Raw genomic sequence first — 25,557 nt, 5'->3', positions numbered from 1 at the left:
TTCCAGACCAAGTAAATAGCATGGTCAAAGGCAGAGAGATGGGACTTCCCTGGTTGCACAGTGGTTAAGAATCCGCCTGCCAATGCAGGGGACATGGGTTCGAGCCCTGGTCCGTGAAGATCCCACATGCCGTGGAGCAACTAAGCCTCTGCACCACAACTACTGAGCCTGTGCTCTAGACGCGAGCCACAACTACTGAGCCCATGTGCCACAACTACTGAAGCCTGCGCGCCTAGAGCCCGTGCTCCACAACAAGAGAAGCCACCACAATGAGAAGCCCATGCACCGCAGCAAAGAGTAGCCCCCGCTCGCCGCGACTAGAGAAAGCCTGCGCGCAGCAACGGAGACCCAACTCAGCCAAAAATAAATAAATAAATGCATTTAAAAAATAAGTATACAAAGGCAGAGATATATGAATAAGGAAAGCTGCAAGATCATTGAGCCTGAGGTGGGAAGTGGCAGTTAGGACCCATGAATTACTGAAGGGCCCTTCAATCAAGACCCAAGCTTGTGGGAGTTTACATTTGAGTCTTACTTAGCGGCTGATGGGAGCAGGAGTGTGAAGGCTTCTTGCTCATCATCAATATCAACCAATCCTGAAATTCGTCGACACTTAAGTACTCACACTCTTGACTGTAAACTGACCTGATTCCAAAGACAAAAGGGAATTTCTCTGGCTCAGCTGGGTCCAGCGGCTCAAAAATGGCCACTAGACTTGATTCTTCTGTCTGCAACTCATGGCTCTGCTTCCTCGGTGTTGGCCTCACCCCAGACAGCTCTGAGGAGGCAGGTCAGGGTTGGCTTGCAAAGGGCCTTGTGTGCTTTGCTGTGACTTTCATCCTGTCTCCTGTTGCCTCCTTTCTCAGCTGTAGCCAGAAGAGCCAGTGTGGCTTTCCTCCTTCTTGAATCGACCTGCCTGGGATGAGGGCTGGGAGATAACTTAGGAACTTGGATGCTGCCGCAAAGACCTCCATGTCAGCCCCAGTGGACACTCTAGAAGCTGAACCAGGGTGGGTTTTCCCACTCCTTTCTGGTGGAGGCGTTTTTCTGGAGGCAGGAGCAGGTGTCCTTGTCTCCACAAAGTCCTTCCAGAAACCTCAGGGTGGAGGAGCCACGATGGGAGTGAGCACAGACCTGCAGGCACCAGGTCTCCCTCGATTAAGTAACCAAGAGTGAGGGACTTCCCTCGCAGTGCAGTAGTTAAGAATCTGCCTGCCAGTGCAGGGGACATGGGTTCAATCCCTGATCCGGGAAGATCCCACATGCTGCGGAGCATCTAAGCCCGTGCTCCACAACTACTGAGCCTGCACTCTAGGGCGTGCATGCCACACTACTGAGCCCGCATGCTGCAACTACTGAAGCCCGCATGCCTAGAGCCCGTGCTCCGCAACAAGAGAAGCCATCCCAATGCGAAGCCCGCGCACCACAACGAAGAGCAGCCCCTGCTCGCTGCAACTAGAGGAAGACCGCCCGTAGCAACAAAGACCCAATGCAGCCAAAAATAAATAAAAATTAAAAATAAATTAAATTTATTTTTTAAAAAAAGTAACCAAGAGTGGGGACCAGTCCCCCTAGGCCAGGAATGAATTGTTTAAACCTGAGGCCTTTGGTTGCAGAATGACAGCATCCGATTTATCCACATTAAGAAATTCTCTGGAAACATGATGGAGCAGGGCAGCCGGTAACTAGCAGAGATACTTTTTCCCTCCCCTCCTCTCTCTCCTTGGCAACAGGACTCCCCTAATTGCCGCTTTCCCGGCTACTCCCATCATTCCAGTCACCCGAGAGCATTTCAGATCACTCTTCTGAAAAATGCTTGAATGAGGAAAAAGGGAGAGTGGGGTTGTTTATCACAACATCTGAGTTTAACCCTGAAAGATGTTTAAAATGGTTTCACGCCCTCTGAAAAAGAGAGTGCTTTCTTAACAAGGCTTTCGTTTGGTTAGAAAAACAAGAGAAAGAAACTAATAGCAAGCTGCCAGGATGCTCATCCTGATATATTATAACATGCCTTTCCACCCACCTCCTCTTTCCACATCCTTCCCCACCGCCCCCCCTCCGTCGTCGTGAAATCTGCACTTCCTGATACTCTGTGCTTACACAGGATGCCAGGTATAGAGGAAGCTTTGTCCTTGCGAAAGGCAAGGAAAAGACAAGCTGGTTAGAACAGGCAGACAAGGACACTCATCATGTTCCTTCGGAGGTAGGGTATACGGGCCAGCTCACACCTTGGCAGGTGGATGTGCAGTTTCCATCCTGGGTGGGGATTGGGTACCATCCTGCATGGTCATGGGCCAGCACAGCAAAGGGAGGATGGGAAGTTCTCGGTGAGCCTGCCAGGCCATGTTCAGCCCAAAGATGTGTTTTATTTGGACTATACCCTACTACAGCTTTTAAAAATTAGGCAGCTGCATTCAAAAATTAGGAGATTTCACATTAAAATGCTGACTTCTGGCTTCTCTGGAAAAATGGAGAATGACAACACTGAGTCCTTCCTTATTCCTATAAGGAATATTCCTGTAACAGTGGGCGATGGCTTCTGATGAGGACATGTCCCCCTTTTGATGGGACCCTCCCTGTCCCCCCCGACCCCCCACCCACTCAACAGCAAGCAGGTATCAGCACCCACATGATGCCAGGCCCTGTGCTGGGTGCTTGATGTCAACAGTTCACAAATGTTGCAGCACGTTAGAATCACCGGGGAGCTATTAAATACCCCCATGTCCAGGCCTCTTTCCAAACCAGTTAAATCAGAATGTCTGGGGGTGTGACCCGGGCATCAGAATTTTTTAATCTTCCCAAGTGCTTCCGACGTGCAGCCATGGATGAGAAGCAGCGTTTTACGGGTTATTAAGTAACCCCTGGTTCTCGGTGCTTCCCCACGCACTGCACGCCTGCCCGGCTCCAAGGATGCTTCGGTTCTCCAGCCCCGTCACAGACACAGACAGGCACAGATCATAGCAGAGAATGAGGAGACCCAGGTAAAGCCCCAGCGGGTGCTGGAGGAGAGAGAGAAGACTTCCTGGAAGAGGCGGCTTTAACCGAGGTTTTGGAAGGGTTACAGTCATTTCTGAAAAAATGTACCTTTGATGGTTGGCTTGAAGTCGGTATATACTTTTGAAGTAGCTGGTGAAAGTATTCTCCACTTCTTCTCTAGCAAGGGATTATGTAGTGTTTCTGGCCCTTGGTCATGAATTATTAATGGTTTTGAAATCGTGGTCACTGTAGTTTACTCAAAAATCATTAGAAAGTAAATTTATTATACAGTGTTAAAAAAGAAAAAAACCAGGAAACCGCAGTGGAGGAAGAAATCTTTATTCATCATCCCCCCCCCCACTAGGGTCCACCCTGATGGCCATGGCACCTTGGGGCTCACAGACATGGCGCTGGGGACATGTTCTGCTACTGCACAGAGGCATGGAGGCCCCAGGCAACTCTGTGAATTAGTGCCCACAATGGGCTTCTGTCTCAAATCCTTGTCAGGTGACCTTGGAGGAGTCTCTTGACCCCTCACACCTGATTTGATAATTCCCACCTTGGAGACTCAGTATACAGAGTCAAGGCAGTAATAAAGTGCCTAGCATAGCACATAGTAAACATTCCGTAAGTGTTGGTTGCTACATAATTGTAATCATTCCTTAGAGTGTCTAGAATTTAACAGAGAGACAAGTCGCGGCCTTGGAAGGAAAAGGCAGCACAATTTCACTTAGTACTGAAGGGGTCTCCCTTGCTCCAGCTGGACTTTAGGCTCATTCCAGCCGTCCAGGCTCCTGGCTGTGCGCCCCTAGTCAAGCGAGCCCCAGGCAGGCTAGCTCTGGGGCCCCCACTGTAAACCACTTTGAAGGCCTTCTGTGATCATGGACTGCCTCCTTGTGCAGCTGATTGGAGATTCTGCAAAATGCTTCTGACGGCACACTCCTCTGTTGAGCTCACTTTGTAAAGGACTGAAAAAGTCATTTAACTCAACCACCTAGAAAATGTTAAGCCTTCCCTTTGCACGCACGCATAAGTGTGCACACGTGCACGTGCACACATACGAACACTTCCTGCTATTAAGCAGAGCCTTGTGGTGCAAGGACTAGAGATGCCTTTCATCTTGCCAAGCAAAGGAGGAGACTGGGTTCTCAGGGGAGCACAGCAAAGGAGGGAAGCCAGGATCCAGGGTGCCTCCAGGGATGGGGCTATCCCAACAAGCTCTCCGTGTGCCACCACGGACACGCCTCTGCTCCCCTCTGGTCCCTCCCTGTACCTCATTGTCGTCTTTATGCTCCTCTCTCCCAGCTGTTCCTTCTTTCAGCTCAGAGGCCAGAGAGAGAGTCTAATCAACCTGGCTAATCGATGCTAAAGGGCATTGAGGGGGTACAGTACTCAACATTAGCCCCCCAGTTGCCCTCCCAAGAGACAACCATTGAAATCAATTTCTTGTGTCCTTCCGGAAATATTCTATCTATCCCCTCTGCCCTTACCTCTACCTCCTGCCTTTGAACACAATGATAGCATGCAATACACATTGTTCTGGATTTTTCTTTTCACTTAACAACATGTCTTAGAAAACATTCTATAGTACAAATCTCATCCATTCTTTTTTTTTTTTTTTTTTAATTTATTTGGCTGCGCCGGGTCTTAGTTGCGGCATGGGGGATCTAGTTCCCCAACCAAGGACTGAACCCGGGCCCCCTGCATTGGGAGTGTGGAATCTTAACTGCTGTACCGCTAGGGACGTCCCTCATCCATTCTTTTTTATGGCTGCCTAGTACTCCACTGTGAATCCACAGAAACACAATCCTTTATATGAAATCTTTGGGGCCAAATGTGTTTCATTTTTTTAGAATTTAGAAAGTAATACCATCCCAGTATGGCCTGGGTCAGCACTCTATAATCAAATATGTTAATATATCTGTAGGAAAATAAGAATATTCATACTGTGTGGGGTAAATCAAGACTTTAAATTTCATGTCAGTTCAGATCTGGTTTTGCTTCTAAAAAAATGACATATAAAGGATCGTGGGCCCGTCCATAAATACATGAGTAGTTCCCGGTTAATGACTAATCTAGGCTATCAATAGTCTTCTGCTACTATAAGAGTACTGGAAAGAATATTCTAGAGCAGGCATCTCGGTACACTTGTGCAGGAATAGCCAAAAGTTAATTCTTGCAAATAGAATTAAGGGATCACAGGGGATATGCTTTTTCAGATGAGTGTTTGTTTTTGTTTTTGTTTTGCGGTACGCGGGCCTCTCACTGTTGCGGCCCCTCCCGTTGCGGAGCACAGGCTCCAGACGCGCAGGCTCAGCGGCCATGGCTCACGGGCCCAGCCGCTCCGAGGCATGTGGGATACAACCGGACCGGGGCACGAACCCGTGTCCCCTGCATCAGCAGGCGGACTCTCAACCACTGCGCCACCAGGGAAGCCCTAGATGAGTGTTTCTGATTTGTTTTGTAGCAGTGCACGAGGTGGGCAGAGTTTTTTGTTCCAAGACACCTGGTAGCATTCTGACCAGATTCAAGTGTGGCTACCGTTGGCGGAGGCACCCACACTCAGTGGCCTCTGCTGTAGTTCCCCAGCCCGCTTTCCTCAGCAGGGAGTGGGAGCAGGGCATTGTCCTGAGAAGGACTTGGGGACCTGTCCAGCACCTCGATTTCTGAATGCCATCTCTCACGGGCCCTCAACTCCAAGCACCTGTCTTGGCCAATTGCAGGAGGCCAGTGGGACTGGTGACTCTTCTTGTAAACTTCAGACCCCACTAGCCTGGAGATCCTCCCCTTTCCTCATTTCAGTTCTCAGTGTTCTTGCAGCTTCAGTCTCCTGGGGGAATCAGGAGCTGCCCCTTGCATATTTACAGATTTCCACTGCTTTGTTTAAAATGTTAAAAAAAAATTTTTTTTAAGGAAGGGAGAAAAAAAAGACAATGTAAGCTGATGGTGCTGCATTACAAGAGCCTGTCTGATGTGACAGCTGACATTCCAAATCTGCACTTTTTCTGGAAAAAGTTCACATTTCTGGGCAGAGAAGAACTAAATCCATTTTACATCCAACTCCCAAATGTGTTCCCAGTTGCGAAGTTACCGTCGTCAGTTTTTTTGCTTCTTGTGCTCTTGGTCTCCATTGCTTTGAGACCTTGGACAAGTGGGGGCCCTGGTGACATGAACAGCTTCTGATTTCTGCAGGGCAGGGCAGTCACATGGCAGGGTTTGAAGCATCGTAGCCAAGTGAGCCCTGGAACCAAACAGCCTGGATTCCTAGGCTCGTGCCATCACTCGGGCAAGATACCTAACCTGTCTGTGACTTGACTTCCTCTTCTAAAGAGTAGGGATAATATAGGGAATCCCCGGTGGCTCAGTGGTTAAAAATCCACCTGCCAATGCAGGGGGCACAGGTTCAAGCCCTGGTCCAGGAAGATCCCACATGCCGCGGAGTGACTAAGCCCGTGCGCCACAACTACTGAAGCCCGCACGCCGAGAGCCCGGGCTCCACAAGAGAAGCCACCGCAATGAAAAGTCCGTGCACTGCAGTGAAGAGTAGCCCCCGGTTGCCACAACTAGAGAAAGCCTGCACACAACAAGGAAGACCCAACACAGCCAAAAATAAATAAATAAATAATAAAATAAAAATTAGAAAAAAAGAGTAGGGATAATATAGAAGCTGCAGCCTAGGGGTGAGGTAAGGATTCAGTGAGCTGATGTGTGTAAAGTACTTTGAACAGTGCCTGGCACTTACTAGGAACTCGATAAGTGTTGAGTATTATAATTTAGGACTGGTATTATAATAAGTATTATATTGAGGGCAAAATGGCTCGTTAATCCCTTCCGAGTCGGAAGTGGATGAGAACTCTTTCTTAAAAAAAAGCAGGACACGGATTGGGCCATTGTTCCTCAGCCCTTCGGTGTGACAGAACAGCACATAATCCCTCCTGTGAGAATTACCTTGCCCTTGAATCACCACCCACTCCCAGACCCCTGCAATCAGGCTGGGAGCTGCAGGAAGCGTGTATAGAGATGCCGTGCCTGTAACCCAAGTTAAACAGCAAGGCCAAGACTTGAGCTTCGAAAAGCAAAGAGAATCAATTTCTGATAAAATGCCAGGGAGGAGATTGACATGTCTAAAACCTTCCTGGTATCAGCTGAGCTCCCAGCAGAAGATTAAACTCGGGGAAAAAAACCCATCAGAGAGCTGCAATTTGTGACCAGAAGGAGATAATGTTGACAGCTTCTTCTTCCTGAGTCGGTTTTGGATAAGCATTGTGCCCTTCACCAGAGCATCATCAAAGTTTCCTATATCCTCAGATCTTAGGCATGAAATTGCCCTGAGTCTCCCTTCACCTCTCCACCGCCCCCCTAAATCACTTTATAGAATACAGAATATGATTAGAAAAAAGAATGATACTATCTAAAGGAAGAAGTTTCCTGCAAATTACTGATGAAAGGTATGTGTCCAGGGTGAAAATGCGCCCGTAGAATTCTTCCTCAGTCTGGGGACACCTCTGGAGGAGCAGAACGAGGGCTGTAAGAGTGCCAGGGCACCTGGGCTCCAGTCCTGAGTCACCGTGGCTGACGGTAGGCACACTCACTCTCCCCGCTCTGGGCCTCCGTTTCCTCTGTGACTACTCTGGGTCTGATAAGAGCCAATGGTCCTGTGAACTTCAACTTCATTAGGATTCACAAGCTGTGTCTCTTAGGCTCTGTTCAAGTGATAGAAGCCTTCCTCAAACCAGCGTCAGCAAAACAGGGAATCCTTTTTTGCCTCACCTAGCTGTAAAGTTCAGGGGTGGACCACGTCAGGAATGGCTGGATCCAGGCGCTCCGGCTCAGTCCTTCTGACCCTGCCTTCTTCCAAGACGTGGCCATTCTGCAGCTTCTGGTCCTGCTCAGTGTAAACTGGCCACTGGCAGCTCCAGGCCGACTGCATAGAGGCTGGATAGCTCATGGGTGCAGGGGTGCAGTGGGGAGAACCACACAGGCACTGGAACCAGATAGCCTGGGGTCGAATCCTGACTCATCACTGACCCAAGTGCTTATCTGCCTCTGAGCCTTGGTTTCTTCATACGTAGAATGGGGATGAGAGCAACACCTACCTCTGCTGGTTGTCAGGGATACTCTGAATGGTGCCTGACATGTAGTAAGTGAGTGAGTGACAGAGGCTTCTTCCTCTTCTCTTACTTTTTTCCTGGCATTATTACAATTCTCTCAGCAATTTCAGCAAAAGAGAGTCCGCACGTTAAGCACATGGTAAGGAAGGGGTGTTTTCCCAAGGTACCATCAAGATCCAGTTACCAGAAGAAATGGGAAAGGCTGGTGGGCAGGCAAAGCCCAGCCACTGTCCATCACCTGGCCACTGTGTAGTGGGTGTGGTAAAGCGGACAAATAGCGCAATTGTTAAGAATTGCTTTCAGGCTTCCCTAGTGGCACAGTGGTTAAGAATCCGCCTGCCAATGCAGGGGACACGGGTTCAAGCCCTGGTCCGGGAAGATCCCACATGCCGCGGAGCAACTAAGCCCGTGCGCCACAACTGCTGAGCCCACGCTCTAGAGTCTGTGAGCCACAACTACTGAACCTGTGTGCCACAGCTACTGAAGCCTGCGCAGCTAGAGCCCGTGCTCCGCAACAAGGGAAGCCACTGCAATGAGAAGTCCGCGCACCGCAGCAAAGAGTAGCCCCTGCTCGCCGCAACTAGAGAAAGCCCGCGCACAGCAACGAAGACCCATTGCAGCCAAAAATAAATAAATAAAATAAATAAATTTATTTAAAAAATAAAGAATTGCTTTCACGTCCATGCTCACAGTACTCGGTGAGGTAAGCGATAGTATCCTCATCTCGCATGTGAGGAATGTCGGCTCAGGGCAAGGAGGCCACCTGCCCCAGTTAACACAGCAAGCACTGGGCCCAGCTGCTCCCGCACGTTCTGTGCACGTGGCAAAGTGGAGGCAGGTGGGGGAGCTTAGGCACGTTTCTTCACCCTTCCCAGACTCAGTTTCTTTAGCTGTAAAATGGGCGTTATCAGTCCTTCCTCCTCAGGTGCCTGAGGGCTCAGTGAGGTTGAGGGAGATAAACACGGGACACCCAGCCCCTCTCAGGACGCCCCTGCCTCTCCCCTCTCCTCCCCACGGACCCTGCTGCCGGCTCAGAGCTAGACTGGGGGACCCCAGGCTCCTGGGACCATAGAGCTGGGCGGGTGAATGGGAGGCCAGGGCAGTGATTGCCAGATAAATGGAAGCCTCGGTTTCCTCACCTGATGGGCTGAGATAGTCTGACACTGACTTCCAGCTAAACGCTGTTAATGATGGCTAGATTCCCATTAGAGGCCAATGAAGAGATTATGTGCCCCTCCCCGCCCCCCACTATGTATTTCAAAACAAAAACTGAAATAAGTATAGGAAAGTTCAACAAAGTTCTCCATTTCTTTTCCCAGGATGACTACTTTGATGCCCTTTTATGGTTTTTTGGTTTTGGTTTTTTTTTGGCTGCGTTGGGTCTTCGTTGCTGCGCGCGGGCTTTCTCTAGCTGCGGTGCGGTAGGGCTACTCTTCATTGAGGTGCACGGGCTTCTCATTGCGGTGGCTTCTCTTGTTGCGGAGCATGGGCTCTAGGCGCGCGCGGGCTCAGTAGTTGTGGCTCGTGGGCTTAGTTGCTCCGCGGTATGTGAGATCTTCCTGGACCAGGGCCTGAACCCGTGTCTCCTGCCATGGCAGGCGGATTCTTAACCACTGCACCACCAGGGAAGTCCTGCCTTTATGTTTTTAATATAGAAGCCTAAGCTCTTTCAGAAAATTTTCTTTGGGCTGCTCATACTCTGTTGATGCCCTGGGAGATGGCTTGGCACATGAGAGATGGAATGGCAAGACTGGTCAAGGGTAGGGAAGGGGTCCAGGTCGGACTGCTTGGGTTTGCATCCTGGTTCTATCTCATAATTCGCTGTGAGGTCTTTGACAGTTTACATAACCTCTCTGTGCTTCAGTTTCTGTCTGCAGAATGGAGCTGAAAGCATAGTGCCACCTCATGGGGTTGCTGAGAGAATTAAATAATACACATGAAGTATTTAGGACCATACCCGTAAGTGCTGTTTAAATGTATGCTATTATTCAAGACCCACCACTGGATCCCCTTCATAGAATGTTCCATCAGCTGGGGTAGCTGGGGGAGGCAGGGTCACATTTGTAGGCATTTACCTCAGTGGGGCCAGCATTAGACATTTTTAATATCTTTCTGATTCCAGAACTGATGCATGCTGATTGTAGAAAAATAGAAGAAGCAGAAAGCTACAAAAATTAGTCCTTATCCTACCACCTATATAATTACTCTTACTTTTTTTTTTTCCCCTTCTAGCTTTTCCCTATGCAACTATATATATTTCAGGATTAGGATCATAGTAAGAGACAATTAGAAATGCCTACCTTCTATTATTCTTTATCAGTTTTTTTTTATTTCTTGAGGTATAACATATACAATAAAGGGGATAATCTTTGGCATACAGTTTTGTGAATTTTCATGTATGAATACTCCTGTGTTAGCACTACCCACATCAAAATATGGAACATTCCTAGCGATGCAGGAGGCATCTTCATGCCACCTCCCAGTTACTACACCTCTCCAAGAGTAACCACTATCTTGGCTCTAATAGCATAGATTTGCCTGTATTTGAACTTCATATAAATGGATTCACAGAGTAAGCACTTTTTTTGTCTTTTTATTTTTGTTAAACATATCTGTGAGATTCATCCATGTTTGTTTGTTTTTTTATAAATTTATTTATTTTATTTATTTATTTTTGGCTGCGTTGGGTCTTCGTTGCTGCGTGCGGGCTTTCTCTAGTTGCGGCGAGCGGGGGCTACTCTTCGTTGCAGTGCACAGCCTTCTCATTGTGGTGGCTTCTCTTGTTGTGGAGCATGGGCTCTAGGCACGTGGGCTTCAGTAGTTGTGGCATGCGGGCTTCAGTAGGTGTGGCTCACGGGCTCTAGAGTGCAGACTCAGTAGTTGTGGTACACGGGCTTAGTTGCTCCGCGGCATGTGGGATCTTCCCGGACCAGGGCTTGAACCTGTGTCCCCTGCATTGGCAGGCGGATTCTTAACCACTGTGCCACCAGGGAAGCCCCATGTTATTAAATGTATCAGTAATTCACTCTTTACCACTGTGGTATTAAACCTTCAGTTATTCTTTCATTAGAAAAATTAAATTGCAAATTTTTAAAATAATTTAGTTGTCATTATTTTTAAAATTTCAAGTTTGCTCATTAAATAAACTTTGCTCTCAAACATACCCCAACTTAATTCCCCTTTCTAGAAACAACCTATTATCAGGAGGATGTTCATCTTTCTGGGTTTTTTTCTATTTATACAATTCTAGTCGTTGTTTTAGTTGGGAGTGCATTTGGCTGCAAAGAACAGGAAACCCAACTAACAATGGCCTAAACCAGGGATCAGCAAATTTTTTATGTAAAAGCTCACACTGTCTCTGTCACAACTACTCAACTCTGTCATTGTAGTATGAAAACAGCCATAGTCAATATGTCAATTAATGAGTGTGTCTGTGTTCCAGTAAAGTTTTATTGACAAAAATAGGCAGTGGGACAGATTTGCCCTGTGGGGTATAATTTGCTGACCCTTGGTTTAACAACAGGGATTTGTTTGGCCCATGTGGCAAGAAATCTAGAAATAGCCTCATAAGAAAAGCTAATAATTTATACTCCTGCTAAAAATATTTGAGAATGGGCTTCCCTGGTGGCGCAGTGGTTGAGAGTCCACCTGCCAATGCAGGGGACACGGGTTCGTGTCCCAGTCCGGGAAGATCCCACATGCCGCGGAGCGGCTGGGCCCGTGAGCCATGGCCACTGAGCCTGCGCGTCCGGAGTCTGTGCTCCGCAGCGGGAGAGGCCACAACAGTGAGAGGCCCGCGTACCGCAAAAAAAAAAAAAAAATATTTGAGAATGCTGGACTCTCCAAGACCTTGCTAATAGTGGATATTAACAGCCTATGCTGTTTTTGCCAGTACTCTTTGTGTTTTTCCTGTGTTTTGGGGGGAAATACCTCTGCCTGACCTTCCAGCTCAGTAATTTTCTCTATAACTGTATCTATTCTGTTCTTCATTAACTTTTGATTTTTTTTCTTATTTTGATGATTAAATATTTTATTCATTATTTCAAATTCTTTTGCATAGTAGGTTGCTCTTGTTTGATGGAGTCAACATCCTCTCTTATCTCTCTAGAAGATTAAATGTATTTTTAATGTCTCTGCTTGCATCGTTATCTCTGTTTCTTTGGTTGTTAGTTCCGTTTGTTGAGTTGGCTCTTCTCTTTCATGGTGTGAGTTTTCCTGGAATGTTTGGTGATTTGTGAATATGTGCTCTTCTGTGTAACCTGATCCCCTGTTTTCTTCTCTGTGGATGCTATTTCTTTTTACTTGAATTTGCTGCCAGTGATTGTGGACAGAGGGGTGGAAATTGCCACAAGAAGTGTGATGCTAATAGTGTATCTTCTGAGCACAGAATCTTCCTTTTCCTTCTGGACACATCCTGCCTTTCTGTCCCAGAGACCCACAGTCACAGCTCCTACAAGCTGGGTGGATTCAAGGGCCACTTCCTAGCATCCCCACAGGCGTTCTCAATCAGTCTGTTTGACCTTTGACCTTAGGCCCCCTCCTCTCCCTGGAGAATATGTTGCCTCTAGGTTTCGAGCAGCCTAAGACCACCTTCCCCTATCCCAGCAGTCCTTTCTAGCTTCGGATTTGGCCTGTGCTTCTTTTCATTAATCCAGTTCTGTCTGCCATCCATTTCTCAGGAGTTTCTCAACATTTTAAAGTTGCCAGTAGCACCCCCCCATATCTTCCTGTGCTCTTATGAATTTTAAGTGGTGTCATTTCTGTGAACTTGGGTGGAAGAGGCTGATGTGTGAACTTGCTCTTGGTCTTCCCAACTTGATTCAGTCTCAAGGTGACTTCTCGTTAGGGTTTTCACCTTCCTGGTCACCTTCATCTGGACAAGTTCATCTTTCTCTAAAAATACACTGTGTCAGAACCAAACTGAGTATTCCAACTATGAACAGATCAGTGTAGACTATGGAGATGGAGTGTACTTTCTAATAAGAACTGGGTTCCAATACTAACTCTGGTCTCTACTATCAACACATTGGTCAAGCCCCTTCACTTCTCTAAGCCTCAGTTTCCTCACCTGTCAAATGGGAACAATGATTATAACACCCCCCTCATAGGTTAATGAAAGTATCAATTGCAGTAGCGTGTCAAGTGTTTAAGGTGGGGCCTGGTACACAGTAGGTGCGGAAGCATGTGAGTTCCCTTCTTCTCTCTGATGCTGACAAAATTTCTAACACACTCATCATGTTTGCTGTGGTGGTGGCCGTTTTTGGCAGCCACGTCACCCTGTTAGCTCATACTGAACACATTAGCTAAAAGCCCTGCCTTTGTCTCGTGAACTTTTCTCCAGCAGACTTTTCCAGTGCCTCTCCTGGTATAGGACCTTTACCTTGGCCGTGACGCATTTTATCAACCTGTTCTTGATCCATCTCTAGCCCGTAGAAATTGATCTGAGCCCAGATTCCGTCATCCAGTTTGCTTTGTGTGCTACCCATCTGAATGTCATCTGCAGACTTAATAAACAGCCTTCAACAGCCTGATCTGACCATTGCTAAAATTACGGCCTGGGATACGACCAAGGACAGAACCCCATGGCGTGCCGCCCCTCAGGGGAAGAGTAATTTAGATGACTAGGCAAGATGATTAATTTGTCCAGTTCCTGTAATACTCTGTCCCTGTGGCTTGATTATAATAATAATATTAGCAACCATGTATTGGGTGTTACTTACAGGCCAGGCACTGAGGTAAGCATTTTTCATATATTATTTTTATTCTTTATAACAAGTCTATAAGGTAAGTCTTTGTATTACTTAGGACTTAGTCCCTGTTCTGCTAAAGATGGAGTTTATTTTTTTAAACTCTGTTACTTCATTACAAAGCTCTAAAGAGTAGGTGCTTCCCAGAAGCCAAGGGCAGGGATGCATCTGGGTGGCACGATGACAAAAACGGTGTCAAAAGTGGTGAACCCATGCCTGCGGCCCCTGAGGTCCCAGAAAATCCTCTCTCTATGGCTCTTATCTTTGTATCTGTCAGTACCTGTGTCCTTCTCACTGGGTGCAAACCAGCTTTCTCTGTTTCTCAGTTCACCTGGCAGAACATAATCCCACCAGCAACTCTGAGTTCATATTCCCCCTTTGAGAAAACAGCCAGATCTTCCCTGAGCCTGTTAGTCCCAATTCCCCGGGATTATTGGCTCTGCTTGGGTCAGGTGCCTGCTCCTGGGCAGTGGTGGGATCACACTGTCCGGACATGACCTCCAGGAGTCTCAGTGCTATGACCTGGTGGCCATGGGGCAGGTGACATCCAGAGTCCTGCCCCATGACATTTGCACATTTTAAAATGACAGGGAGGCCCAGAGTCACATGGCAAGTAAGTAGAGGAATCAAGACTTAATCCTGGTTTATCTGATGCTGAAGCTTGTATTGTTGCTGCTCTGTTCCTTACACCGGGCCACGTGGTCCCAGGGCGGTGCCTGTGGTGAAGGCTGGCCTGTGTCTCTAGCGGGGCAGCTCAAGCACCCACCTAATGCCTCACCATGTCCCAGATCAGGGCTCTGAGACCCTTGGTTGGTTGGTTGGTTTGCTTGTTTCTTTGGTGACTCCGCAGATGCCTCAGTGCTGGCCATCACAGGACTCACACACAACTTTGATGAGGGAACTGATACTTAAGAGGATAAGCACAGACTTCGGAGCCCAGTAAAGCTAGGTTCAGATTCCAGCTCTGCCACTTTTTCCCTGGTGACTCTCTGTGCCTCAGTTTCTATAACTGTAAAATGGAGGTAATACCACCTACTTTGTTAGTTGTTGTGATGGTGATTTAATGAGATAATATGTGTAGACCACCTATGGCCAGCATAGAGTAATCGGTTCATGCGTCCACTTAGCAAATATTTGTCAAGTACCTACTGTGTGCCAGGCACTGCCCTGGGGCCTGTAGATTTCGTGGTGAACAAAACAGACACAAATCCACACCCTTGTGTTCCAGTGGTTAGAGGCAGACACCAAGCAAATAAATGAGCAAAATATAAAGGGTAGCAGGGAAACAAATAAATCAGGGAAGCGGGATGGGGGCTGCTAGGCGGCTTGTTATGTTACATAGGTCCTCAGGCAGAGACCAGAGGAGGTGAGAGGGGAGAGCTTTGGGCAGAGAAGACAGCAAAGACCAGAGGCCCGAGGGTGGAGGCCGAACTGGGGGAATGAGGGGCAGGGTGGTGGGAGGCGAGGAGAGGGGCAAAGGCCAGGTCGTGGAGGGCCTTGTGGCCGTTAGTAAGGACTTGGGCTTCCGTCTGAGTGAGAGGGGAGTCATGGGAGCATTTTCAGTGAAAAAGGGCCAGGACCCGATTTTAGCAGGATACGCTCCCTGTCTGTATGTGGAGAACAGACAGTGGGGAAGGGCAGATGGGGAGACCTGTCAGGGCTGTTGCAGAAACTCTGTGGAGGTGACAGTGGCTTGGACTTGGGGGGTGCAGCAGTGGAGGAGCAGAGAAGGCGCCAGGTCCCAAGCATCGTGAAGAGGGAGTCGCTTGGATCTGTGGTTGGACAGGATATGAGTGGGGAGGAGAGAGAGGAGGAGTCAAGAAGGACTTTAAGTTTTGGTCTGAAAACCAGAGAGATTGGTCATCTCCTAAGATGGGCACGAGAGTGAGGGCGGGTTTTAGGAGGAAGATCAGGAATTCAGCTTAAACCCTGTTAAGACCTCGATTGAACCTGCAGCTGGGTATGGGAATCTGGAATTCTGGGGAAAAGTCATGTCAGGCTGCATCTGTCTGGAATGTTGGAACCATTGATCTTTTTTTTTCTTACTTTTTTGGAGAAGGGAAATGGGTGGATGGAGGTCATTAGTTAGGCAAGTAATACAAGAAAACAGCTTCCTTAAGAAAATATTTTTTACCCTCTGGATAAGCCTGGAGTCCCTTGTGCCAATTCCCAACCCTCCCTAATCCCAGCCTTCCCCCCCTGGACTAATTGTTGTCACAAGCTTGGCATGCATTCTTCCAGACCTTTCTCTGCACATCCACATATTCGAGTGTATCCATAAAATATACGTGGTATTTGGGGAGTGTATGTATTTTAACAAAACGGTGTCGTAATGAACGTGTCATATGTGCTTTTGTAACTTGTCATTTGCCTCTCTTCTCTGAACGGTGTCTTCAAGATCCATCCTCGGTGTTACAAACAAACCCAGATTTTTCTAAACTTGTTACGGTATGTTATGGACAGACTGTGGGTTACTTAGTCATTTTCCAGATGGAGGGCATTAGCATTTTGTACATTCCTCCTCCGGCACCTGTGTGAGTCTTTCTGATAGATTCCAAGGAGTGAAATGGCTGGGTCTGAGTAGACCGAAGCTGTTCGGGGTTTTTTTTGTCTTGTTTAGTGGGGACTGCTGTTGCTCCCTGAAGTCACCTTAATCGCCAGCTGTGGCAGGTTTTTCATGAGGGAGGCCACAGGGATGTGTGTTGTCGAGCAAAGCACAGTGGCAGGCTGTGGGTTGGAAGGAGCGAGCAGGAAGCCGAGAAGGGAATTTGTGGGCTGCTGTTCTGCTCTTAAGAACCCACATTCAGAGAGGACACAGGCTACTTTAGGGGCTGGGAGAGATGCTCCCAATCCCTTCCTTTCCTCCTGAAAATAGATTAGCACAAATGAAATACCATCTCTCCTGCAGCCTGCACGCCTGGCTTCTTCCCTGTCAGCCAGTTTCTATTCCTAGCCCTCCTCACCAGCTTGGAGTCATCCCCTTTTGACAAACACACCAATCAAGACATTATAAAAATGCTATTTTTATTAGAGCAGACCATCTCCTCCATCAGTGGGCCCCTTATCCTGACCCCAGCCTGATAGCATCCTTTGCCTGCCACCCTCGACGGCACATTCAAGGGTTGGTGCACGCCCAAGGTTGTGTTTGTCACCAGCTTGGCGCCTGTTCTGAGGGTGTGATTGCAGTCCCACTCCTGAGGCAGACCGAATCCTACACCCAGCTGCTCTCCCCTTCCTACACGGGAAAAGGAAAGTTGCAGCCTTTGAAAAGTTACGTCATCTTTTCTTTGCATGAATTTCAGGCGGGTGTTAACTTTGTGGTATAAAATGCCTTTAGGGTTAGCTCAGGGAACTGGGTCTAGGGTCAACTCCAAGTTCAGGTTTTGTGCCATTGTAATTAGAAACTTCGAAATATTTCTCATCAGCATCATCTTCATTGCTAACATTTATCGAGCATGTATTACACATCAGGCAATATTCTAAATATTTTGTGTTTATAAGGTGGATGCTTTTAATCGTCATTCCACTTTTTTTTTGCCTTTTTTTATTGAGATACAATTTATGTTACACAAAATTCACCATTTTAAAGTGTACAATTCCAGGACTTCCCTGGCGGTCCGGTGGTTAAGACTCCACACTTCCACTGCAGGTGGCACAGGTTCAATCCCTGATCGAGGAATTAAGATCCGCATGCCTCATGGCGCAGCAAATAAAAAAAAAAAGGGTACAATTCAGTGATATTCGCAAAGCTATGCAACCATCACCGCTATTTAGTTCCAGAACATTTAGATCACCCCATATAGAAACCCTGTACCTGTTAGCAGTCACTCCCAGTTCCTCTTTCCCCCGTTCCCTGGCAACGACTAATCTACTGGTACTTTCCGTCTCTGTGGATTTGCCTATTTCGGACCTCTCATATATATGTAGCCTTTTATGTCTGTCTTCTTTCACTTAGCATAATGCTCTCAGGGTCAGCCGTGTGGCCACATGTGCCTGGGCTTCATTCCTTCCTATGACCAGATGATATTCCATTGTAGGGACATGCCACAGCCTGTTTATCCATTCAGCCATTGATGGACAGTTGGGTTGCTTCCACTTTTTTTTTTTTTTTTTTGCGGTACGCGGGCCTCTCACTGTTGTGGCCTCTCCCGTTGCGGAGCACAGGCTCAGCGGCCACGGCTCACGGGCCCAGCCGCTCCGCGGCATGTGGGATCTTCCCAGACCGGGGCACGAACCCGCGTCCCCTGCATCGTCAGGCGGACTCCCAACCACTGCGCCACCAGAGAAGCCCGGGTTGCTTCCACTTTTGGGGCTATTATGAACAACACCGCTAGGATGGCATCCCAGTTTGACAGCTGAGGAAACTTAGGAACACGTATCTTTTCCCACTCCAAAGAGCCTGATGGGATTCTTACCCAGGTGCCTGGGTTCACAGCCAAGTCCTGACCACCCAACTTGGCTGTTTAGCTGTCGAACTAAGGCCTGGAAATTGAGGACCTATGTCACACACCTTCATGGCAACCATGTTTCAGAATTAAATATTGGGCCCCGTGGTCTGAGGAATTCATTTTTGGGGGACTTGGGTCTGTCCTGTTTGAATTCAGGACCATTGTGGGAAGTCCTGGCTGAGTCAGGACTGTCCATTCAGTTCAGTTTGCGTTTACCAATGGCCTTTGATGTAACAAGGTTCAGCCCTGCCCTGGGAGTTCATGGTCAAGTAACTGCCGTCGGTCCCCAGGAAGCAGACTGTGGGATGGAGATGTGCATGCAGGAGGCTGACTGGGGAGGGCTCTCAGGAGCCAACACCCGTGAGGATGAGGGAAGCAGGGTTGGACAGAGGGAGGAGCTGAACTGTGATGCCGGCCTTGCTGACCCCACAGGGAGCTGTGGGGATGGGTGGCCCTTCAGAGATGTTCCCAGTTGAGGCAAGGAGCCTGGGTCTTTGTACCCTTGTCATTAATCAGTATCAGAGATCAGGTATAACTGGCAAGACAGGCTTCTCTCTGGGAGGGGACACAGCTCCCAGCAGCTGGGGTGTGAGTGGGTGATCTGGGCCCATAGCACAGAGTCCACTATACACACCTAGGCCCATGTCCATGGTGGCTTTCATCAGTGTCCTGACAGGGAACAGTCTGTGAAGATGCTTCAGGAGCACAACTGAGGGAGGGTGTAACCCAGCCTGGGATGGTGAGCAGGGAGGAAGGGGCATCTTAATTGTGTGATGCACCTTGAACCCCAAACCTATACATTCCAACCGCCAGTCCACGAACTCTGCCTCTTGGGTGCCTCAGAGTAGCCACATGACTGCTCCAAGCCAACCTCAGCCTCGCCCTTCCTCCAGCCTTGACCTCTCCGAGAATGGTACCACCGCCCCTCCAGTTACCCAGGCCAGAGGCTGCACAGTCATCAATACTTCGTTCTTCCTCGCCTCCTTTTTCCAGCCCATCACCAGGTCCCCCGCCCTCACCTTGGAAGCATGTTCTCCCTGCTTCCTCCATGTGGCTGACACCTCTTGTCCGAACACCCACAGCACCCACTCCCGGCTGCCTCTCACTCCAACCTCCACCCTCTACCCCAGTAACCCCACGTGGCTTCCCATTGGTCTGGGCTTAAGGGAAAAACTCCCTGCTGTGGCCCACATGGTGGTCTTGCCCGCTCAGTCCTGAGTCAACCCCTGCTCCCCTGCCCACCGGCTCCAGCCCCTCTGTCATTCCTTGTCCCTCTTGATACCGACCAGGGTTCTTGGCCTTCCCCAAGCAATAGAAATTGACTAGAGGCCAGACAAGAAATTCAGGCAAGGCTTTACTGAGGCCCCTGCAGCCACTGGAAGGAGCAAGAACAAGTAACAGGTCCCCTTACTTGCTCCCCAAGGTGGGGGGGGAGCCGGTACCCTATATGGGGTGAGGGTAGCGGTGTGTCCCGGGGTGGGGTCGGAGGCGTGGCTTAGGTGGTTTGCCCACCCCGTAGGTGGTGAGTGCAGTGGGCATGCGCAGTACCCTGCTTTTGCTCCCGGCCCTTCAGAAGTGTCAGTTGGGGCTTTTTTTGGTCTTTCTGTATCTTTTTGTCTATAATTTGCCCCAACTGCACATGCACGCAGTTATTTTTAGTCCCTTATAGTTTCTTTGTAGCTTGAGGAGACATTTGTCCAGGTGCAAGCACTGCAGCACTGCAGCAAAGGGTCCCACATCCCAGCTTGTCTCACTCTTACTCTCTGCTCCCTCTCACCACGTGGCCTTCACACGTGCATTCATTTTGCTTAGAGCACACCCCGCTCTGCGCCCGTAAGTTAACTTGTTCGTCCTTCACATCGTGGTTGTTGTCACCCTTCCATGGAGCGTCACCTCACCTCCCTGCCACAGTCGTGTTTCCCATTGAAAACCTCTCAAGGCACCATGCACCTGCCTCCAGAAATGGCTGACGATGTACTTTGGTGGTGGGGTCGTTTGCTTAAAGTTGGCCTCCCTCCCTAGATGGTCCATTCCCTAAGGCAAGGGAACTTGTCCCCGTGGGGAATAGGAGGTGCTCAGTCAAACTAAAGGGGGGAAGGGGAGACAGAGGGAGGGAGGAAAGGATCACAGCCCCACGTGATCAGGGAGGAGACGGGGGCGAACCGTCTCCTTTACATTCCTGGATCTCCAGGATCTCACACGGCAGAAATCTCGACTAGTGTGTGAGACAACATCAAAATGGGGACCCTGAGCCCCACTGCACCACCCTAGACTTGAGCAGAACGTTTCACTCCCTTCCTGGCTTTCCCCACCACTCAGCACCTGTCATCGGCGCAAACAGGCCTTGTCCCTCATCGGGCTTTAAGCTGGCTGGAATGTCGGAAGCCAGGGCTCTCCCCTGCGATCAACCAGCATGCTCTGACCACTCTCCACCCCAGCCCCGAGATGAGCTCCCAGGGTCTCCTGGCACCGGGCCTTTGCACACGCTGCTCCCGCCCGGATGCCCTGCCCACCCCGTCCACCTCTGAGCTCCTTAGCGTCGGCACCTGTCCTCTCCTCTGCAGGGCCTGCCCCACCCCGGAGCGGTGCCAAGGACCCGTCCTCTCCACCCACCGCCCCCGGCACAGCACCTACTCCCTGGCCTCAGAGCAGTGTCTTTGCTGCTCCTCTAATTTCCTTGAGGACGGGGATCTTGTCTTCCTGCCTCCCTCTCTCTCTCTTCCTCTTCATCCCTTCCTTTCCACAAATACGCTGGCCCTGCCCTCATGGGTCTGGCATCCCAGCAGGGGAACCACAAACAAACAAACAGAGATACTTCCAAAGAGGGAAGTACTGCCACGTCGAGGAGGCTGTGAGGGCCGGGGACAGTCAGAAGAGGCCCCAAGAAGGGCCACACATGCCCATGAACAAGAGGAAGCCATCCAGGCAGGGGGAAGAGCAAGCACCTCAGCCCTGAGGAGGAAGGGGCCTCTCTGAGAAACAGCCTGAAGAGCTATTGGGCTGAGGGGGGTGCAGGAGGTGGGAATGAGGTCAGGAGGGTGGTGGAGCCAGATTACATCCATCTCTGTCTCGGGCCCTTAGCGCAGCACCCGACCCAGAGGAGAAGCTCAAGGAGTCTTTGTTGAGTCAGTGGGGAGGGGCCCTGAGTGCTCCCCTTTTAGGGGGCGGGGGGGCAGCCCTGGGAGGAGAGCGTCCACTCAGGCAGCCCAGCTTGCTGGGCAGGAGGTGATAGGTAAGGTCCTGGGGATGGATGCGCTCTGTGAGAGGTTCATTCCGTTAGAAGGAAAAATTCTCGGATGCAAATCAAGTGGTGGAGGCAGAGATTGGAGGGAAAATTCCACCCAGGCCGCCTCTCTCTTCTCATCAGGCCAAGCGACGGGTGCTGTGGGATTAGAGGCTCTGACAGGTAATAGCCGCCCTAAATCAGTTTAGCACCAGTCTGGGAGTTCAAGGGCAGGCGTGCCTTGTTCCCTCCTTAGCAGTCAGAGGCTGTTTACACTACTGGGCTTCCAGTGGGCCCTGCAGGCCTACGTCCCCTCCCAAGCTCTCCTCAGGGTGGACGGTGGGAACAGCCTCAGCCCATGGCAGGTCTGCTCAAAACCCTCCACTAGCCTCCTGGTCACCTCATAGTAAGACCAGAGTCCTCACCATGGCCTCCGCCCCCCATCTCAGGGCCTTTGCACTTGCTGTTCCTGCCACCTGGAAACCCCCTTTGTCCAGATTCCCATAGGGGTTCATCTCCTCCACTTCCTTCAGTCTCTGCTCAAAAGTCATTTCACCAGAGGCCTTCTCTGACCCCCTGGCTAAAATAGCACCTCCCTCCCCACTCCCTCTGTTTTTCTCTACCTCCTATTTTCTATAGCACTGAGCATCATTTGACATACTATATATTTACTTTTTTTTTTTTTTTTAAATTACTTGTCTCCTCTTGCTAGAATGTGAGCTCCATGATAGTGGAGACTTTGATGTGCCCACTGTGTGTCCAGAAGAGGTGTTCAATAAATATTGAGTGAACAAATGAACTGGGGAGATGAGGTCAGCGCCTCCCGCCTCTCGGGGTTGTGTGGACGTGGAATTTCGGGCACCGAGCTTCCCAGTGCGTGGTTTGCACACTTGCACAGCACTGCAGGTGGCATGTAAACGTCCTATTTCAGCAGGGCCGTATTTCTGTTTGCCTTCGGTTTATGGCAGGCGATAATGATTTTCCATTTATGGCGTTAATATAAAGTTTCCTTTTTGAAGCAAGCTCATTCAAGATTAAAAAAAGAAAAATCTATATTTGCCAGCCTAAAAGATAGTTTATAATACACATTGCCATCTTACAAGGAAACTTTTCTGAGAATACAAAGAAACGTTAATTATTTTCTAGTGGCTATGTATTGAAAATGATTTTGTAGATAGCCGTGGAAGAAAAACATTTTCATAAAGATACAGCGTACCACGTCCTGGAGACCAGGAGGAAGCCCTAGACCCTGGATGTGCGTCAATACTCTACAAACCTGAAACTAAGTATCAGATCTCAAGGTGTACGTTGGTTGCAGTAAATAATGGTGCATAGGCGTTTGAGAAATAAGCCAAAGTCTTGTTTGGACTCTCCGCCTGGCATGCGGATAGCACGTGATTTTTATTGGCGCATCTACCCAGGGCAGGCGGCACTCCAACCTTTGCTTCAGTGTTTGTGTTGTTTTGACCCACCTCTAGGAGGCAGTCTCAGCCATCGCTGTAGGTCTCGCAATGTAAGCATACTAGATGCGGAGTGTTTATTGTTCTTGTTTTGAGGATGGGAGTACATCTGATATGTCAGCAAAAGCCGCAAAAAGCAAACTCAGAACTATAGCTTTTCATTCAACTAATATGCATTAAGGACTTACTATACAGCACCGGGACACGAAGAACAGAATCGCTGGGAGAACACTGGGGTGGGTTTTGAAGGAAGAGGAGGAGTTTTGTACTGTGAGATACATTTGGATCGTCGCTTTCTGTGGGCTTAGGGCCATCGTTGAGAATATTCATTACGGAATTATTTTAATCCTCTACTAAATGCTCCTCTGGCTGTAGGACACGGCAGACCTCAGATTCAGACACCTCTGAGTGTTAGTTCTTCCACTGTACCACCGAGAACTCACTCAAGTGTGAGTTACACACACACACACACACACTTCAGAGCGGCTTGAGTAAAGAAAGGAATGTATTAGCTCTTGTGACTTAGAAGTCCAAGATAGCGCTGGCTCCACGCGGGGCTGGTTACGGGGGTTGAACACGCTTAAGAAGTTCTACTTTCTATCTGGTCTGTCTCTCTGTGTCCTCAGTTCTGCTCCCTCTATGTTGCTATCACTCTTGGACAAATCTCTTCATGGAACATAGAAGAACATTCATAATAGTGAACCTAATCCGTTGATTAAAAAATAACTTCTTGGGCTTCCCTGGTGGCGCAGTGGTGGAGAGTCCGCCTGCCGATGCAGGGGACACGAGTTCGTGCCCCTGTCCGGGAAGATCCCACGTGCCGCGGAGCAGCTGGGCCCGTGAGCCATGGCTGCTGAGCCTGCGCTCCGTAGTGGGAGAGGCCACAACAGTGAGAGGCCTGCGTACTCCCCCCAAAAAAATAAATTAAAAAAAATGACTTCTTCCTTTTGGTGGCCCTTGTAGCTCTCAGCTCACATCAGCTAATAATTCCAGGGGAAGAGGAAGACGGACTTTTCCAGCAGATTCAACCATTCAGACCCTGGGTTGAGTCTGTTGGCCTGGCTTTGGGCATGTGCCTAGTCCTAAACCAGTCACATGGCCAGGGAAACGGACTAGCCAGAGTAGCCTGGCCTTGAGTGGCCAGGCCTCTGTCATGTGCTCGCCCTTGAAGTGCCAGCAGTGTTATTTCCACCCACACCACATGGACTGAGAGTGGAGAAGAGGTGGTTTCCCAAAGGAAAACCAAGACGATGTAACTAGAGGAAAATGAATAGATGCTAAACCGACAGAAACAACAAATGTCCACCATCTCCACTTGAACATGGCCTTTGGGCAATTCGCTTCAGCTTTCAAAGCCTCAGTTTCCTCCTCTGTAAAATGGGGATAATGACCCCAGGGCATAGCATTATTGCAGACAGCCACAATAAGCACCACAGAGAGCATCATAAATGGTCATTAAAGCGGCCCAAAGACTGGGCTCCAGTAACCTCGCTTGTCGCTCATAAATCATCCCTCAGTTAAGATGTGGCGTTGGGGGAGGGGGAGGGGCAGGGCAGGTGGAGTAGTCAGTCAGGTGTGCGGAAGTGCTTCAAGAACTCTGTGGTGCCCCCCGACACAGTGTGTTCACAGCTCATTATTAGACCATTCCAAGTTATTGTTCTTCTCCGCTGGGACTTGACACCTACAAAGTCAGGTCCTCAATGTCCTCCAGCCCTGGCAACCAGCCCTATGCTCTAAGCTGCTCGTTAATGCAGCTCAGGCTCTGGCACTCGCTAAATCAACCCTGTTTAGGAGAATTCCAATATTCTGGCCTCAGAGGAATACGTGATCCCTGAAATATAGACTCTGTCGAGTTCCTTTAAGCATAACTGATTCTTGGCGTTTCTCTCCAATTCCATTTCTTTTTCCCCCAGAGAGAATTAATAATATGGCCATTGATAAAATTCTGCACCATCTCTGGGGCCAGCATTAGGGATAAAGATGATAAGGATAACAATAATGGCAGTGGGACTTTGCTTTCGCATCACGTCCAAATTCCTTAAACCTTTTCCCGTACTTAACTCACGCCTCCCCGACACCCATCACTCTAGTCAAACCCAACTTCTGGCCAATCCATGAACGTTTCAGGCTTTTTCAGGCCCCCAAACCTTTGCCTGTGCTGCTCCAGCTGCCTGGAATGCCTTTCTCTTATTGCCCAGCAAACCTTTCAACTTTCAAATCTCAGCTCAGATGTCTCCTTATTTATTCATTTAGGGCCCATTGTGTGCCAGACAATGTCCTAGGGGCTTGGAATACACAAGTGATCAAAACAGATGCAGCCCCTGCCTTCATGAAGTTTCCATTCTAGTGCAGGGGATGGCCCAATAAACAAAAGGCTTGATGAATAAGATAAAGTAGAGATTATTAGTGAGCGGTTGGGAGTGTGTACGTGTATGTGTGCGTGTGCGTGTGCGCGCACGTGCGCATACGCGCACGCACAGCTTGCAATTTTAAATAGGATGGCTGGGGAGGACCTCCCCGAGAAGGTAAGATCTAAGACAAGCCTTGAGGAGGTGAGGAATCTGGGTATTTACCTGGGGGAAGGAACGGTGG

At 49.1% G+C, this 25,557-nt stretch overlaps 1 protein-coding gene across 1 annotated transcript in view; it reads left to right on the top strand.

The window, feature by feature from the left end:
* The window catches only part of KATNIP (katanin interacting protein), a 198,503-nt gene that overhangs the window by 21,334 nt on the left and 151,612 nt on the right, over positions 1-25,557 (top strand). The gene's annotated exons all lie outside the window — the stretch shown is intronic.

The sequence above is a fragment of the Grampus griseus genome, assembly GCF_964374135.1.
Source record: "Grampus griseus genome assembly, chromosome: 14".
NCBI lineage: Eukaryota > Metazoa > Chordata > Mammalia > Artiodactyla > Delphinidae > Grampus > Grampus griseus.
This window is presented reverse-complemented; position numbering and strand designations above follow the sequence as displayed.